This window comes from Eptatretus burgeri, chromosome 2 (genome assembly GCF_056783735.1).
Source record: "Eptatretus burgeri isolate ZD-2024b chromosome 2, Ebu_testis_v1, whole genome shotgun sequence".
Lineage (NCBI taxonomy): Eukaryota > Metazoa > Chordata > Myxini > Myxiniformes > Myxinidae > Eptatretus > Eptatretus burgeri.
In genome coordinates this window covers 109,076,496-109,095,013 of record NC_140962.1, presented here as the reverse complement: position 1 = coordinate 109,095,013, position 18,518 = coordinate 109,076,496, and positions in this window count along the sequence as shown.

The following is an 18,518-nucleotide window of genomic DNA, read 5'->3' as shown; positions in this document are numbered from 1 at the left end:
ACTCATCTTCATCGGTTTTGTGTGTGTGTGTGTGTGTGTGTGTGTGTGTGTGTGTGTGTGTGTGTGTGTGTGTGTGTGTGTGTGTGTGTGTGTGTGTGTGTGTGTGTGTGATGGCGCCTGTCCTAGCCTAAGTTAAGAGTGTAGAAGATATATCGGGATAACTCTGCTTTGTGTCTGCTTTTATAAGTTGTTTGCCTTGTTGTCGCACCCCGCAAATTCCTTACTCTCCTTTCTTGCATAAAATAACTAGAACGGGCACTCATAGAGCGCATAACCTTCGCCGCCACTACTTTTTTTGTTCTTGTTATGAGTGTGGGGAACTGGTTTCATATGAATGGTCTTATGACACAAACCACATATCTATAATGTCATGACCCCCCCCCCCCGACTTTCGGGGGCTACGGACTAAACAACAATCAACTCACGTCGTTTTGGCGAGTCTTCACTCGCAAGCTCGGTGAATACAACGTTTCAACAAGAGAAGGTAATCTCGTTTGATGCTGGTTTTATGCAAATCGAATAAGAATTGACTGAGTTATGCCGAAAACCGCATATTTTTCAAGGGCGTGACCCCCCCCCCGACATTTTACCCCAACCGGTGACATGTGTTTTGACGTCATTGTGTCACAAGATTGGGCATTAAATTCTGAACATTTTGGTGCTGGGTTCATGTAAAGCGGACAAGAATTGACCGCGTTATGAAAAACCGAATAATTTTCAAGGTCGTGACCCCCCTGACCTTTGACCCCTAACCGGTAACAAGAGTATGGGCGTCATTGTGTCATATTGCATATCACAAGATGAGGCGTTGAATTCTGAACATTTTGGCATTAGTTGCATGCAAATTGAATAAAAATTGACCGTGTTATCGTAAAAAGACGCTTTTGATCTTTTCGTGACCTTGACCTTGACCTTTGACCCGAACGATCCCAAAATCTAATCAAATGCTTGCTGGCAAATAACCAATCATCCCACCAAATTTCATGCAATTTGGTTTGATATTTTTTGAGTTATACGAATCACAAGATTACAAATAAATAAATAAATAAATAAATACACGCCGACCAAAACATAACCTTTCGCAGAATGCGAAGGTAATAAATCCATTCACTGTGCCGCATATTTTCCTCGCCTGTCTGTAACAAAATGCTTGTGTAGAAATGTTCCGTGCTTGTTTTGGTCTTTTCTTTCATTGGTCCAGCATGGTCCGCATCCTAGCCGAGCCGGGACTTTATCTCACAACGATCCATTCTACTAGCCGGTACGTTCCATGGCAGTGTCGCTCAGCTGCAGCTGACCCAGTAAGGTGACCTGGTTCGGACAATGCGTACCGAGGGCGTGTGCCCCAGTAATTAGGTCACATCAATATTTTAGGTAACCGGTTAAACCTTAGACGGAGGACCCAAGGTCACGTGGTTGAATTATTGGCGTTCACGGTCGATTAACCACCCGCCGCATCACGGAGTTATACATGTGCAACGGCCTGCGATTCCAGAGAGTCTGGTGGGAACCCGAGATAGCTTTCCCCCTTCGTGGTCTTCTCGCCCTGACCCCGGGCTGCAACAATATTTTCATGATCCATTGCCTGAAAAACACACTTACCCATTGCTCGGTCTCTGGAGACCACACAAGGAAGCTTTGATTCTTAACCTTATAAGTTTCAAGGTAGGTAAAAATTCCTTACTAATTTCCTTTATCGGTGAAAGGGAGATTGAAGTCACTGGAGATGTGTCCATCACTTTGACGGGCGGGGCAGGGCTCGTCAACATATTCCTTTCATGGACATGGATATATTTTCATGTTCCATTGCCTGTAAAAATATTTACCAACTGCGAGATCTCTGGAGACCACAAAAGAAAGCAGCAATTCTTGACCATATGAGGTTCATTAAAATTGTGTGTGCAGTTTCAGAGAAGTGATTATGGATGGATGGGGACTGATGGATGATGCACCATCCTATAAGCTCCCCAGAACTATTTCCAGGTGAGCTAAAAATTCGGAAACACGCCATTTATAAAATCGCTGTCAGAACTCACCCCCTGCAGCCAGATTTTCATGAAGGGGGATGAGACCGTAACCGATATAAGGCTCAATTTTACCATCACCAATGTCGAAGGTCCAGGATAATTACACAGCAGTCTGTGCAGATAATAGTCAGAAGCACCTCCGATGACTACAATTGGTAGTGCAGTAACAGGTTGCACTGTAATGCTGCATGACCAAATGAGTTCCAGAATGATGAAATAAAACATGATTCATCCTTCTAGTAGTAATAGAAGAAGACAAAGTGGATTGAACATTCACCTTTCCCTGAATAATTTCTTCACGGTTAAACATCCAAGCACTTCCTGATCACGTGATTACCTTGAAACATGTCACGTTAACCTTTCCAGAGTCCCTAAACGGACACCTCTTTGCTGATATTCTCAAGTAAACCTGCCTAAAACATACTCCGTGCATTAATCTCGATTTTGACAGAGGAGGTATCGGCATATTAGCCCTGATCGCTGAGATTGCATCGAACACATAGAAAGGCCTTAGTAGAGGATAAATGTGGTTTCTGAGGTAGCCATTCAAATGAATGGAGGAAAAGGGAAAACTTTCTGACACAAGTCCCAAAAGCACAAAATAGGAGACTGATTTCCTCCCCCCTCCCATACAGGCAAATGTAAAGTTGAAGCTGATTTTCTCCCCCTCCAATACAAGCAAATGTAAAATTGAGACTGATTTTCTCCCCCCTCCCATACAAGCAAATGTAAAATTGAGACTGACTCAAGCCCCAAAAGCCCAAAATAGGAGACGATTTTCTCCCCACCTATCCCCTTCCTTCCCATCCAAGCAAATGTAAAATTGAGACTTGCTGATTAAAGCACTTATTCCTTTCATATTTTCATTCCACTCAAAGAGCGAACCAATGCATATTTGTCCATGTTCTACTTCAGGGAATAACTTAATTTTCCGATAACATTAATCACCATCGAGTGTATTCACAAAGATTACTTTGGAACTTAGTTCTTGGTTTAAATGTCTTTGTTGAGCAGAAATGAAATGATAAACCTCTCTCAATGCTTTTGTTTGACCACCTCCTGAGCCACATATCATTTTTAGATTGTAGTAAATTGTTTTTCCATTGTTCAATTGATAGCCATCAAAGTTTTCAGTCCATTCAAGGATATTAATTTTATTCTTTACATCCATCAACTTATTTTTCATTAAATTTATCCACTTATTTGTTTTACCTACTTTTACCACGGTTATTTCTTCAATAAGACTTATTTGATATCTCTCACATTCTTTATGTTTCCCATTTAAATACCAAGGCTGATTACATCTCCACTCTTTGGTTTGGTTATTGTTTGGTTCCATCATTTATAAATCAGTAAAAAGACGGTGGTAGCCTGTTAAAATTCCCAACCCAATATCTTAACACTTATACTTATAACCAACCATGAGGGAGACGACTGATTCCATTCCGTAAAATATATCTTTTATCATCAAAAGCTCCTAATGCTTTCTTATTTATCTCTTCTGTATATAATTGATGTTTATAACTTCTTAATGTATTCATTTTTCTGTACTCCTTCTTTAAGGTTAAAAAGTTTTAATAATGTTTAAAGTTTATCGTTTCCTTGATTATATTTTTTCTTTATTCCCTTTTGCTTCTTATCACACCTTTCAATGTTATTATTATCAATATACGTAAAAGCATAAGACTTTGATCTCAATCCTATTAATTCATTCATGACCTTCCCACCCAATTCATCTTTAAACTTACCAATAACCTTTTTATTCTTTGATGAAAACAACACATCACCTGACTTATAATTACTTGTATCAATATCAATCATATCCTCATATACATTACTTGTCTTAATTTCTCATATAAAACTATCTGTATCCATGTATAACAATTACACATGATCCTTATACCTTGATTTTAAATTATTATAGCAATAGTCATACATTAACGACTTTGACAAGTCAAGAATTGATGTTCCCATATCAATAGGTTTATCCATTTCAATACTCTCTTTTTTCAAATGAATAGCACAAAAGTTCTCTGAAAACACCTCCGCTCATTCAAAACTTGGTCTATTAATTAACTTTGAAGCCTGTTTCCAAGATGGAGCAAGTCTTATGTTTTGTCGATTCCTAACATTTTCCATCGTCTTTCCAAATACAGCATTATTCATTAATTTATAAAAGTCCTTCTCAAAATCTGTTTTTCCTTCTGTTCTCCTTTTTGTATTAAATCTTTCCAAATACAGCATTATTCATTAATTTATAAAAGTCCTTCTCAAAATCTGTTTTTCCTTCTGTTCTCCTTTTTGTATTAAAATCAATATACTTCTTTAACCAATGACTGTTTAAATTTCAAAATCCGATTAATATTCCTCACTCTCAACCCAGCAGATAAATATTGTCTCAAGTTCCTTTGATGCAAAACATAACTTTCTTTATCATTTAATGTATTAAGTAGTTTTTCTGGAGATTTACCTTTTATATTGAATGACTGTTGGTCATCACTTAACCATTCTTTTCTTGGACTTTCTTTATCAGGGGCATAAGGTGGGTCTTTATGTTTGTGATGAAGTTCTTCTGGATATTTTAAATCAACCTCAAAATAACATCCTACTTCAGCTTCATTCAATTCTTTTTGAGAGGAGACAACAATGTCTTGCAAAAACTTTTTCATAATGTTTTTCTTTAACCCATTGAAGTTTTCCATAAGGTAAAGATTGAGACATAGCCCACCCATACAAATTGTTAGCATCATAATACATCAGGTAAGAGTTGTCCTCATTCTTATTATAATCAGGAAGATATTTGTTATTTGCTTTAGCATATCTCTTGGAACATACTTGAGATATTCCTCCTCTTTTAGCATTCTCTATCATTAAAAGCATATCTATATCACTGATTAATTCCAAATTTTGTCTTGTCATTTTTAACATAGCACTCCAAGACAAACCCAGGGCTGTGTAATAGTGAACGGATTCTAATCCATAAGAATTTTTATTATGACAGACTTCCAAAAGTTTTGTGATAAGAGATCAATCACTTCTTGATTTGAGAAATGTGATTTAAGATTTGGTAAGTTTTTAATATTTGATGCTAAGTTAGATAATGGACGTCATAAACTTGTATGTGTCAAGAAATCTGATATGGGTTATGGGGGATGTATGAATTGTTTTTGTGAATGAGATGTATTTTTAATTTATGTTGGGAATGGCAGAAATATCTCCAGATGTCTTTGAAAGTTCATTTATAAATTGATGTGTGTCATAGTGAGCGTTGTTGTGAAGAAAGACAGGAATAAAGTTTGGGGGCTTGTAATTAAGATTACAATGGGAATGAGCTGGACCTCTATATTAACCAGTAAGATGACAGTGATCCCTCACCTTGACCTCTCCCTCAATTTTCTCCTCACAAATATGACAGCTACTGTTCTTTCAAAATTCCTTTTTCTCTCCCTTTGTTAATGACATTGGTTTATAGGTTTTAACCATTATTTATCTTCGTCTTATACAGTCTTTTTCCAATCGTCTTACAAACTCCTCTGACGAATCTTCTCCTCTACAAAGTTCTAACTTGTTGTATTCATCACCAACAGATGATTTGATATAATAACAGAAACCACAAGGAGTATGTTTTTGATATTTATTTGTCTGATTTATTTGGATTTGGAGAAACAGTATCAATCTTTTCAGATTCTTTCAAAATCAGCATATATCACAAACGCATGTTTTATAGATTTGTAAAAATCTTTGAATATGTTTGAACCTGCTTTTGGTAAATTGATTACGGTTGATTTATGATTCCTACAATGTTTTGAATGTTGATTTAATCGTTCTTTTGTATGAAAGGAGTTGAGACATCTCTTACAAGGATACGTTTTACATTTTCTCTTGTAAAGTTGTGATTTGGTTAATGTAGATAAATTTTTGATGAAAGCAGAATGAATCATTCCACCTCATATCACCAGAGGCCTCCCAGTTGACCCCCTCAGATCTACTTTAAACTTTCATAAAATAGTTCCCAGGTATCAAAATGAAGCTGCATAAAATTTTAGGTCCATAGATGTGGTCAACTCCGAGATATTGAGGGTCGAAAATGTGGTTGTGACCCTATTTATATGGTCGTTGCGAGCATCACAAAATGAACGGCTACTTTTAAACTCCCACAACTTTTTAAATATTAATGCTAGAGCCTTAAAATTTCCAGAGATTATTCTTCTATAACTGCTCTGTAAGAAACAAACATAAAACGGAGTATACCTCTATTAATTTTTATGACTTGATCAGTTGAAATCCAGAAAAAAAACGTTGGTTTTGTATGAAGACCCAACTTTGAGACCCCATATATTTTTATTGACCCATCCCAGAAGCTTGAAATTTTTTCAAGTAATGACTGGATGGTAGTAGTATTCAAATACATGTTTACTTTTCTTAATCAGTCATATATAATACAGTCATGATCCCTCAAAAATTGAAAATTTTCATTTTTCCCCCAAATTCAGGTGAGGATTGCAAACATATGACAAGGTATACCACTTCAAATTGTTCACCATTGGAAAGAGCATATTCAAGTTTACAAAAGTGTCAAACATCAAAGTGGTATAATGTTTCTATCTATATTTTAAAAATATTTGAATAAATGATGTTCTGCCAGTGCTGTGCGCATTGTCAGGTCAGGTCAGGTATGGGAGCATGTGCCAGAACAGCGCGTCGCTGCATCCACTTTCCGCCGGTACTCCAGAGGCCTCCGTCTGGCATTCCGCCAGGCAGATGCCAGGCCCATCTCCATCTCCTTGAGATGCTGGTCAACCTGCTGCAACCACGAGGCACGTGGTCGGCCCATTGGCCTCCTCCACTCACGAGACTCCCTCGCTGAGAGAATCTGGTGAGCAGGATCAGTGTCAGGAAAACTAGCCACATGTCCATACAGCCGCAAATGACGCTCACGGACCATGCAGGTAACAAATCTCATCCGAGTCTCTCTCAGCAACCGCTCGTTGGACACAAAATCTGACCAGCGATAGCCAAGGATTCTCCGAAGAGACCTGGTACCAAAGGAATTAACTCTCCGTCTCAGATCCTTGGTCGGAGTCCAAGTCTCGCAGCCATAGAGCAAGACTGGAAGCACCAAGGACCTGAAGACTCAGACTTTCGTCCTCCCGCACAGGTAGCGACAGCGCCACACCCCATGATCCAGTGAATCCATGACTCCCCAGGCCCGACCCAGACGTCTATTGACCTCTGACTCACAGCCAGCAGAGACATGAATATCACTGCCAAGGTAAGTGAATCTCTCCACGACCTCAACATCCTCACCACAAACAGACACAGACAGGACAGCAGCATCCAAGATGTCATTGAAAGCCTGGATCTTAGTTTTGACCCAAGAAACCCGTAATCCCAGCGGCTCCGACTCCTCATTCAGCACCTCGAGGGCCCCCAAAAGGATATCTAAAGTCTCCGCAACGATGACAGCATCATCTGCGAAATCAAGGTCCGAGATCTTGACATTCCCAAACGATGCACCGCAGCTTGATCTTTCCGACATCCTCCCTAGAATCCAGTCCATACAATTGCTGAAAAGTGTGGGGGCCAGTACACACCTCTGACGAACTCCAGTAACAACTGGAAATAAGTCAGAGATGGTACCACCACACTTCACAGCACTCTCAGTACCAGAGTAGAGTTCGGACATCAGATCGATCAGCTTTGGTGGCACCCCACGAAGACCAAGAATCCTCCAGAGGGCATTCCAATTCACGGAATCGAACGCTTTACAGAGATCAACATAGGCTGCAAGCAGCCCCTGCCGAAACTCTCGTCTGTGTTCAGTGAGGACACGAAGAGCAAGGATACGGTCAATCGTTGACCTCTTTGGTGTAAAGCCTGACTGCTCTGGACGCTGGTGCTCAAGCAGATGGTGGCGAACCCTATCAAGAATTATCCGAGCAAAGACCTTGCCCGGCACCGAGAGCAGCGTCACCTCTCGGTAGTTGTTGCAGTCTTGGCAATCACCCTTCCCTTTCCAGAGAGGGACAACAAGGCCCCTCTTCCAATCAGTTGGGATGATGCCTGTGTTCCAGGCAGAGCACAAAACTGCATGCAACGACACGAGTGCAGCATTTCCACCAGCCTTGAGAAGTTCAGCATGGATATCACAGATCCTTGGAGCTTTACCCTGTTTCAACCGGTTCACCGCAGCCCGTGTTTCCACAAGCGAAGGTGGACCACAATTGATTGGAGGGTCAGCAACAGGGATTGTAACACCATTGACGTCCAACTCGACAGCTGGTGGATCAGCCTGGTACAACCGCTCAAAGTAACCGGCCCAGCGGGCCTTCACTTCAGACTCCTCTGTTAAGAGCCTACCACTCTCTGCTCTAACTGCAGTGCTCCGAGGGATGGGCTTGGATGAACGCAATGCACGAATTCCCCTGTAAGCGGGATGAGAATCACCTGTCCATAGGTGATGTTCTACCCCCTCACAGATTCCTCGCACATAGGCCTCCTTGTCCACCCTTAGTGCACGCACAGTTTCACGCCTCAGCTCCCTGAACAGCTCAGCTCTGCTATTCAGCCTGGCCCTGCGACTCTGGTCAATGGTATCCAGTGTCCCTTGAGAGACAAAATTCTTCTTTGCCCTGCGGTGAGTTCCAAGACATCCACCGAAAACATCAAGGAAGGTGGTCTTGAAAGTAATCCATAACTCTTCAGGACCCCCCACAGCACCCAGACACCCCAAATGTCCACTCAGCCTGTTCGCAAACTCCTCAGCCACTCTCTCATGCTTGAGCTTGCCAACATCCAGCCTAGGCTGGGATGGTACCATTCTCCAGGATTTAAGGTGCAGCTTTAGAGTTGCTAGAAACAAGCCGGTGGTCAGTATTGAGGAACTGAGCACTCCGGTAGACCCTGCAGTTCTGGATCATCCTCCAGCGACCGTCAACGAGGACATGGTCAATCTCCTTTGCCACACCGCCAGCGTTGGAATACCAAGTCCAGCGATGAGCTTGTGGGCGCTGAAACCATGAACCGGCCACCCTAAGTCCATGACTTCTTGCAAAGTCAAGGAACTTAGTGCTATTCTGGTTCATAGTTCCTGACCCATGGGGACCAACACACGTCTCATAACCATCCCTATCAGTTCCAGTCGATGCATTGAAATCCCCCAAGACGAGAAGTGTATCTCGTCTGGGGCACTGATGAACCACAGACTCGAGCGTGGCGTAGAATGTGTCCTTCACTGTGAGGTCACTCGCCTCAGTCGGAGCATAGACAGAGACCAGGGAAATGACACCCGACGAATCTTCGTCTCATAATACGCTCGTTGACCGGTGTTACCTCAATTATCATTGGGGTCAGCTTATTGGACACAGCTGCAGCAACTCCTTGAGTATGGTAACCATCAGAGCGACCAGACCAACAGTAGGTGCAACCACCCACCATTATCTCGCCGCAATCCGGTCTCCGAACCTCAGAGAGTGCTGCAATACCGGTCCAAAGGCTTGAGCTCAGATGATAACAGAGACAGGTGATCATCCTCTCTTAGGGATAGGACATTCCAGGCACCCACCCGAAGGGACCGCCTCAGGTTAACCCAAGGAGACCACCGCCTGGTGGACGACACCTCAGTACCACTCCGACACACTCTCCTGCAATCTGACCCAGGGAGGTTACCCCGTGGTTTCCCTCTTTTAATCAAAGATTGGGGGGCCCGAAGGCTTTGCCCCAATCCCCCCATCCGGTGAGCTGCCCTGCGAAGGGAAGCTGCACAGGAGGTACTCCCATGGAGTGGGTTTTCAGATTTTTTTGCGTTTGTGTGTTTTGCGGAATGAAGGGTTTTACAGTGGCCGGAGTGCAAATCCTGCCACCAACCTCCAAATAAAAAAGTAACCCAACTGCAGGAGGACGTCCGCAGACACAGTTGAGCACGAGATATGGATGGCCGTTGGCTCACAAGGAGCTCCTCCGCCCTTTGACAGGTTTTGTTTTTAATCCTGCTGGGTGTCCATATCCAAACACCCTCCTCACCAGAAAACCTCGTGGGGGAGACGGTTTCGTCGCCGACAAACCGACCATGGAACAGGTTCGTACAGGTTTACATGGTACCTGTAGCAGGTCACAGATCTGACCTGACCTGACCTGACATGAGGTTCTGTGCGCATTGTGTGTGCTATTTAATGAACAGTCCTTTTCCATGGAGTACATATGTGTTGTGCATGTATATACAATGTACATACATATCATCTGCTATTAGGATACCATGAACACAATACTTTGAAGTTGGAATTTGTAATTCGTTGTTTCGCATTTGTAAATAGCAAGAGCTTCACTCATCTGGCTGGGGCTAAAAATAGAACTCAGGAATAGTGGCTGATCTGCTGATGTCAGCAGTGTATATAGTTACATTCACGGGAGGATTATACATTTGTTGGGTTCCTTTGGTCCATGTGATGAAAGTTATTGATGCTCCCCTCACGTCAACTGGGAGGCAGTACAAGCTCGCACCTGACTTGGAAAAGCAGATCAAGGACCTATTCAAATCATTTACGTGAAATGTTTTATTACATTTTCATTGCAGTATGTGATATATTTTTGTATTATTAATTTGAAACATAGAACTAATCATTTATGATTACCATGGTGCCTACACCATGCACATACTTCATGTATTCATGACTGTGTTAACAACAGTTTTAAAAAAATAGAAAATATATATTTTTAAAAATACCACTTTGATATTTGACACTTTTGTAAACTTGAATATGCTCTTTCCAATGGTGAACAATTTGAAGTGGTATACCTTGTCATATATTTGCAATCCTCACCTGAATTTCGGGGAAAAGTGAAAATTTTCAATTTTTGAGGGATCATGACTATTATATATATATATATATATATATATATATATATATATATATATATATAAATATATATAAAAATATGTAAATATATATATATATATATTTATCTTTATATATATATATATACTTATATATATATATATATATATATATATATGACTGATTAAGAAAAGTAAACATGTATTTGAATACTACTACCATACAGTTACTACCTGAAAAAATTTCAAGCTTCTGGGATGGGTCAATAAAAATATATGGGGTCTCAAAGTTGGGTCTTCATACAAAACCAACATCTTTTTCTTGATTTCAACTGATCAGGTCATAACATTTAAGAGAAGTATACTCAGTTTTATGTTTGTTTCTTACAGAGCAGTTATAGAAGAATAATCTCTGAAAATTGCAAGACCCTAGCATTAATATTTAAAAAGTTGTGGGAGTTTAAAAGTAGCCGTTCCTTTTGTGATGCTCGCAACGACCATAAAAATCGGGCCACAACCACATTTTGAACCCTCAATATCTTGGAGTTGACCGCATCTCTGGACCTAAAATTTTACGCAGCTTCATTTTGATACCTGGAAACTATTTTATGAAAGTTTAAAGTAAATCTGAGGGGGTCAACTGGGAACATTTTCTAAAATTTGGTGATTTCTGATGGAATGACTAATGTGATTTTCCTTTGAAGTAATGTCGAGAAGGTCAATGTGTGTTTCATCATTTTTATAGTTGTTTGACATTTTTAATATCTGAAATTTGTTTGTATCCATTAATCCAACCATATACATCAACAGATAGATTATTCATTTTCTCAAATTTAGGAATATCTCTCAATGACATTGGAAACTTCAAATCTTTAAGATTTAATGTATTCTCATATTTCTTATAGTGTTAAACCCTTTCAGGATTCTATTGTGGAGGATGTAATAGATACAGTTCCTTGGACTTATAAGGTATATGATTTGGAAGGGGAAGAGATTTTAGGTTCATTTTATTCACAGGAATTACAAAAGACAAAGATAAATAAAAATTAAACTTTTGACTCCACCCCTTTTTAACTACGCCCACACAAGCCCCACCCACACAAGCCTCACCCACGCAAACCCCACCCACATAAGCCACATCCACATAATTAGTGATTAGTTAATGAATTCCAAACACACATGTTTATTTAATTAAAAAAATTTGCTCCACCCACACAACCCTATACACACAAGCCCCACCCATCCACACAAGCTCCACCCACCCACACAAGCTCCACCCACCCACACAAGCCCCACCCATCCACACAAGCTCCACCCCCCTGTGCACCCCCACCTTTGACCCACCACCCCCACCCTTCCCCACACACACATGGGGAGGGGAGGGGGGGTGAGATGAGGTGGGTGGTGGGTCGTTGGGGAGCACACCTACCCCCCTCCCCCTCCTTTGCACTTCCTTTATAATTAAGAATTAAATAATTGAAAGCAAAGCAAATATAATTAATCAAGATTGAAAATATTAAACATTTTACTTTCGGTAAATATTCAGTTGTGAGAATAGACGATCTTTCCCAGCAGAGTGCTTCAGATGTCTTGTGATTTTGAAAATCTATCAACATATTCTGTTCAAAACAAAGAGTGAAGAACAATAAGGGTATAGAAAGATGATTATATTATGATATTAATAAAATAATAAATATAACATTTACCTCCAGAAGATAGTCATGTCAGATTCCTCCAGAAGATAGTCATGTCAGATTCCTCCAGAAGATTAAGTTGTGTGTCTGGTTCATCCAGATAGGTGTTTAAACTGAAAAAAATAAAATAATAATAATGAGTCAAAGACACACACACACACACACACACACACACACACACACACACACACACACACACACACACACACACACACACACACACACACACAGACACACACACACACACACACACACACACACACACACACACACACACACACACACACACACACACGAGCGATAATTTTCTCACCTTGGACTCGGGTTCATTCAAGATCAAAGGACGTGAGAGAATTTCTTGCCGTCCAAGAAAAATATTCATTCCTTTCCGAAACGAATAAATGTCTTCAAGAAAGTCATTCATTTTTATCCACTCGTCATTAATTCAAATAACTCATTTTCAACATCAGCTATTAATGATGTTCTTATTGGGGACAACCTGTTAGAAAAAAAAAAACAATAATAAGTCGTATCATGATTTAATTAATAATCAATTGCTTCACCATCATTCTAAGAGGAAGCCAGACTTTACAATACACACACACAAAAATACAAACTTACAAATATTGTGATGGGTTATCTTCTTCGTCAGATGAAAGATAGTTCATGTCTCAATCATTTACCATTGGATCAACATGAGAAAAATGAAAAACCGCTAAACAGAAGATAAATGCCTGGCTTATAAACCATGTTGGAGGAAGTCAGTTGGATCTTTGTCTGAAGTTGCCTCATTGTTCTCTTTCCAGTTTTTCAACAGCTTCGTAATTCTGGAAATTTTTCCCAAGCTTCCTGTTTTCAGCTGCACTCAGCTTACAGAATGTGCGTAATGTATTCATGTTTGAGTTTAATTTTAAAGAGCATTGAGAGAAGTTTATCATTTCATTTCTGCTCAACAAAGACATTTAAACCAAGAACTAAGTTCCAAAGTAATCTTTGTGAATATACTCAATGGTGATTAATGTTATCGGAAAATTAAGTTATTCGCTGAAGTAGAACATCGACAAATATTCATTGGTTCGCTCTTTGAGTGGAATGAAAATATGAAAGGAAAGAAGTGCTTTAATCAGTAAGTCTCAATTTTGCATTTGCTTGTATGGGAGGGGGAGGAAATCATTCTCCTATTTTGCGCTTTTGGGGCTTGAGTCAGAAAGTTTTTTTTCCTTTTCCCCCATTCATTTGAATGGCTGCCTCAGGAACCCCATTTATCCTCTACTGGCCTTTAAATATTTATTATTGCACATACATAATGTCAGGATATCCTGTCAGTGGGATTAAAAAGGAAACCTGTCAAAGGGCAGAGTTGCTCTTCGTGAGCCAAAGGCCATCCATTTCTCGTGCCAAACTGTCTGCGGACATCCTCCTGCAGTTGGTTTACTTTTTTTTGGAGGTTAGTGGAAGGATTTGCACTCCGGCCACCGTAAAACACTTCATTCCGCAAAACCATCCATTTTGAATATGTGGAGAAAATCATTCCCTCCAGATTTCAAACACTTTCATACTTTATTCCTTATAAATTTCCATCACTTCTTTATTTAATTCCCGACATATTTCAATCCCAACTGTTTCATCTGTGGAGTAAACCGATAATTCATTCCCATCAGAGTTCATTCCCTTCAGATTTGAATCACTTTCATATTTTATTCATTCCTTCCAGATTACTTATTCCCACACTGTCTCCTCACACTGTCTTCAATCCCACACTTCCCTCCAGGTCTTCAAAACAGCTGTTCACCACCACCTCCTATCTTCCCCCATCCAAAACCACCATCTTCTCTACCCCCGTAAATCCACCCCAAACCGATCTCCTTTAAATTCCCTTCCTTCCTGATAGTTCCCTGTCGTGGAAGGTTCTGAAAGTCACTGTGGTGTCCATCTTGTTTTCCCTGCATACCCCACCCCACCCCTCTCCCTTCCACAGGTCACCTGATGTCTCTGATCCACACTGTTTTGCCCTTCCCTCTCCCACCCCTCTTGTCTCATGCCCCCCTCGTTGTACGTTGTGTGTTTGCTCTCATGTGAGCCTCGACAATGTGTACCAAAAAAAAAAAAAAGAGAAATTCCCCACGGATTTTTTTCCCTCCTATTCCATCCACTGGAGAGGAAGCCACACATTTCCCTCCAGTTCACCTCAAAATATGATTCCTTCTAAGTTTCATTCCTACACATTTCATTCAGCACTATTTCACATGTGGAGAAAGCGATGCACTTCCCTCTTCATTTCGTAATCCCAACAGATTTCGTTTCCTTCCAGTTGCAATTCCTCGAGATTCCATTCCCTCTAATTTCTTTTCTTCCAGATATGGTTCAGGTCAGGTCAGGTATGGGAGCATGTGTCAGAACAGCGCGTCGCTGCGTCCACTTTCCGCCGGTACTCCAGGGGCCTCCGTCTGGCCATTCTCCAGGCAGATGCCAGGCCCATCCCCATCTCCTTGAGATGATGGTCAACCTGCTGCAACCACGAGGCAGCAGGTTGACCATCATCAGATATGGTTCACTCAATTTAATTCAGCTCCAAATATCATTCCTTCCACATTTCATTCCCCATTCAAATTTTATCTGTGGAAAAGCCCAATGATAGATCAATGGAGAAAGCTATACACAGTTTCCTCTTAATTTCATTCCCTCCAATTTCAAATCTTATGGAAGAGCCATCCAATTCCATGCAGGGGTGTGTTCCGTTGGCAAACGGTTTGTAATCGCGTTCCAAGCCAGCCGTTCCGTATCAACCGCTTTGCAAGCCACTCACCAAACCCGCTCGGCAAGCGGAGCAAGTGGTGAAGAGATGTTTCTTGGCCGTGGACCAGGTAGGGTTCAAGTGTACCCCCCTCCCATAACTGACAATATTGTATTTTTCTGAAGCCTTGAGAAGCCTGAAGCATGAAATGAAATGTTAACATTGAAAATATAGGGATGCACTAAATACTGGGAACCTTTTTCAGGGAAGTACCATAAAAATGAGAATCGTGGCTTGGTGTAGAACGTGAATTCTAAACCAGAGTAAACATGCTTTTTAGGAATCTCAAAATCATTGAAAACACTCATATTGTTCATGGGATTAAAGTTTATTTCCTCCGCCGCTGAAGGTGAAGGAGGTTCTGTTTTCATCCCTGTTTGTTATCTCAAAGTGTACAGGATATCTCAAAAAGTTGTGGCCGGATGAAGGTTTGTGGACAAGTTGGGTGTCTGAGAAGGACGAACTAATTAGATTTTGATGAAGATCCAGATCTGAATTTGATGAACATGAAACAGAAGAAGTAAAGAGCAAAGATGGAGTCATTAGGAGGAACCTCGATACGATTCAGCCACGACTCCATGACCCTCAAACCCATCCAGGTACAGCCCAGTGAGACTTACAGAAAAAAATTTCTGCAAGAATTCACTTCTCCTGAGAGAGATAGATAATGAAAGACAGGAATAGAAAGTAAACGATAAAACAGAAGAAAAGCAAGAATAAAGAGAATTGTGAAAAAAACAAGAGAAAGAAATGTGAAAGAAACAAAGATGTCCTTCAGGAATCCTACATATTATTTCTGTTAACGTCTGCGTGCAATTTGACGTTTCTCCTCCGAAACTGCTGGACGGATTGTCGCCACTTTCGGCATGCGGGTGCTCTGTGGTCCAATGTACAGCATAGGCCATGTGAGATCACGCCAGACGGACAGGTTTGGGAATTTTTGGTGATTTTCTAATTTTTGCATTCGTTTGCATGGCGACGTGCGACGTCACCGCTGAGTAGTGTTATGACGTCATGACATCACGTCATTATGTCTGTCATCGACAGACCGTCACCGCTGAGGCGTAATGTCACTCCGAGAAAACAGCATCTGCAATGTAACACCCTCTTCTGAACATGCCGATTATCTCAGAAGGTGAATTTGACACAAAAAAATGTAACAAGAAACATTGCATACAAGCAGGTAGGCGGACATGGGTCGCCGAGCATCCGATGACCTTTGACCCCTGATCTGAGTTAATCTCGTGCTAAGTACTTACGAAATTGCAATCGAATCGGTTCACCCGTGTATGAGCAAGGGGGCTTTGAATGGTCATTTTGCCCGAACAATGCACTCATTGACCTTTGACCCCTGACTTAGCCGAGATAGGTCAATATGTCCTGAAGCAAAGTTGTAGTACCCATTGAGTAATCTGCACCTATGAACTTTCATTTGTATCGGTTAACTCGTGTAGGAGCAAGGGGGATTTGAATGGTAATTTTGCCCGAAAAATGCACTCATTGACCTTTGACCCCTGACCTAGCCGAGATAGGTCAATATGTCCTGAAGCAAAGTTGTAGTACTCATTGAGTACTACGTACCTATGAACTTTCATTCGTATCGGTTAATCCGTGTAAGAGCAAGGGTGCTTTGAATGGTAATTTCGCCTGAAAAATGCACTTATTGACCTTTGACCCCTGACCTACTCGAGATAGGTCATTATGCAAATGAGCAAAGTTGTAGTACTCATTACGGTCTATAAGCATGTAAAGATTCATTCGATTCGGAGCTAGTGTACTTTGAATTTTCAGCGGGAATGCTCAATGGCCTTCGGACACCCAAGTTGAGAGGGTTACCATTTGGAAACTATAAGATATAGAAAAAAATGGATGTCATATAGCAGATAGAGAATCACCTTAAGATTATGCATACCAAATCTCATCGAGTTCCATCTCCTGATAACTACTCGGTATCAATTTGAATGAAAAGTTCCGAAAATGCGGTTTGATATCAGAAATCCCCAAAGTTTGAGGGGGTGCTGTGGGTGAACAAAGATATAAATTGAAAATCCAGCTCGATCGTTTGTGCACAATGCATTCCAGATGATTAGTGTGAATTTTCATGACCATCTGACCATAACCCAAGGAGGAGTAGCATTTGGCGCGAAGGTCCCTCCAGCTCTCGCATATTATCGATTTTTGAACTCATTGACCTTTGACCCCTGACCTAAGCGAAATCGGTCAATATGTCCTGAGGCAAAGTTGTCGTACTCATTGAGTACCAGGAACCTGCAAAGTTTCATTCGTATCGATGCACTCCTTGGTCGCTAGGGGGCCTTCAATTTTCGCCGATACCAAGTGTTAGGGGCGCTGCGGGTAAAGTATTCCATATATCACAAAAACCGAAATATATTTGATAGAGCATCAGCTGTAGATCATTCGTGCCAAATTTCATAACCCTACATGGGATAATGGCTTTCGGAATCGATTTCGCGTGAACGGTACCGATTTTGAAGGTTTTTCGGTTGTTGCTAGGGAAACAAAGCGTCCCAAGCAACCATCACAATTTCTAAAGCACTAGGTCATAAGATGTACCTCTCACCCGAGTTTGGTCAAAATCTGCCCACGTTTACCACCAATTATGCTGATGACAAACGAACAAATATCCAAACAAACAGACAGAATTACTGACAATAAGTGTCACCTATTTCAGCGACCCAATTACTGACAATAAGGGTCACCTATTTCGGCGACCCAATAAAGAAATTCGACAAATCACATTGTGAACACTGGATATATTGACGTCCTAACGAACCCTCACTTTCGAAACGTCGCGCAGAGCACGGGTTTGGATAGTGAAGGTTAATTTGGACACGACATCACCATACTGTTCCAAAGTAGCCTTAATCTGATAATTTCAAGGTAAAGGAGGAATATTTGAGATGATTACTTTAACCGATGGTACGTGCAATGGGGAAACGAACACGAAGATATCCGGCTCGATAGACAGACCGGTCGGAACGAGCTGCGTCACCATTTCCTCTTTCCAGACAAAAACTGATGACGTGCTGATTCATCCTCGATGCTGCAATTACATTCTGCATACCGATGGATTGTCCAACACACAAAATGATTTGCTCCACCGAAATTTCGGGAGGTGGTGTGCACGATAAACCGAGTCATAGATTCCA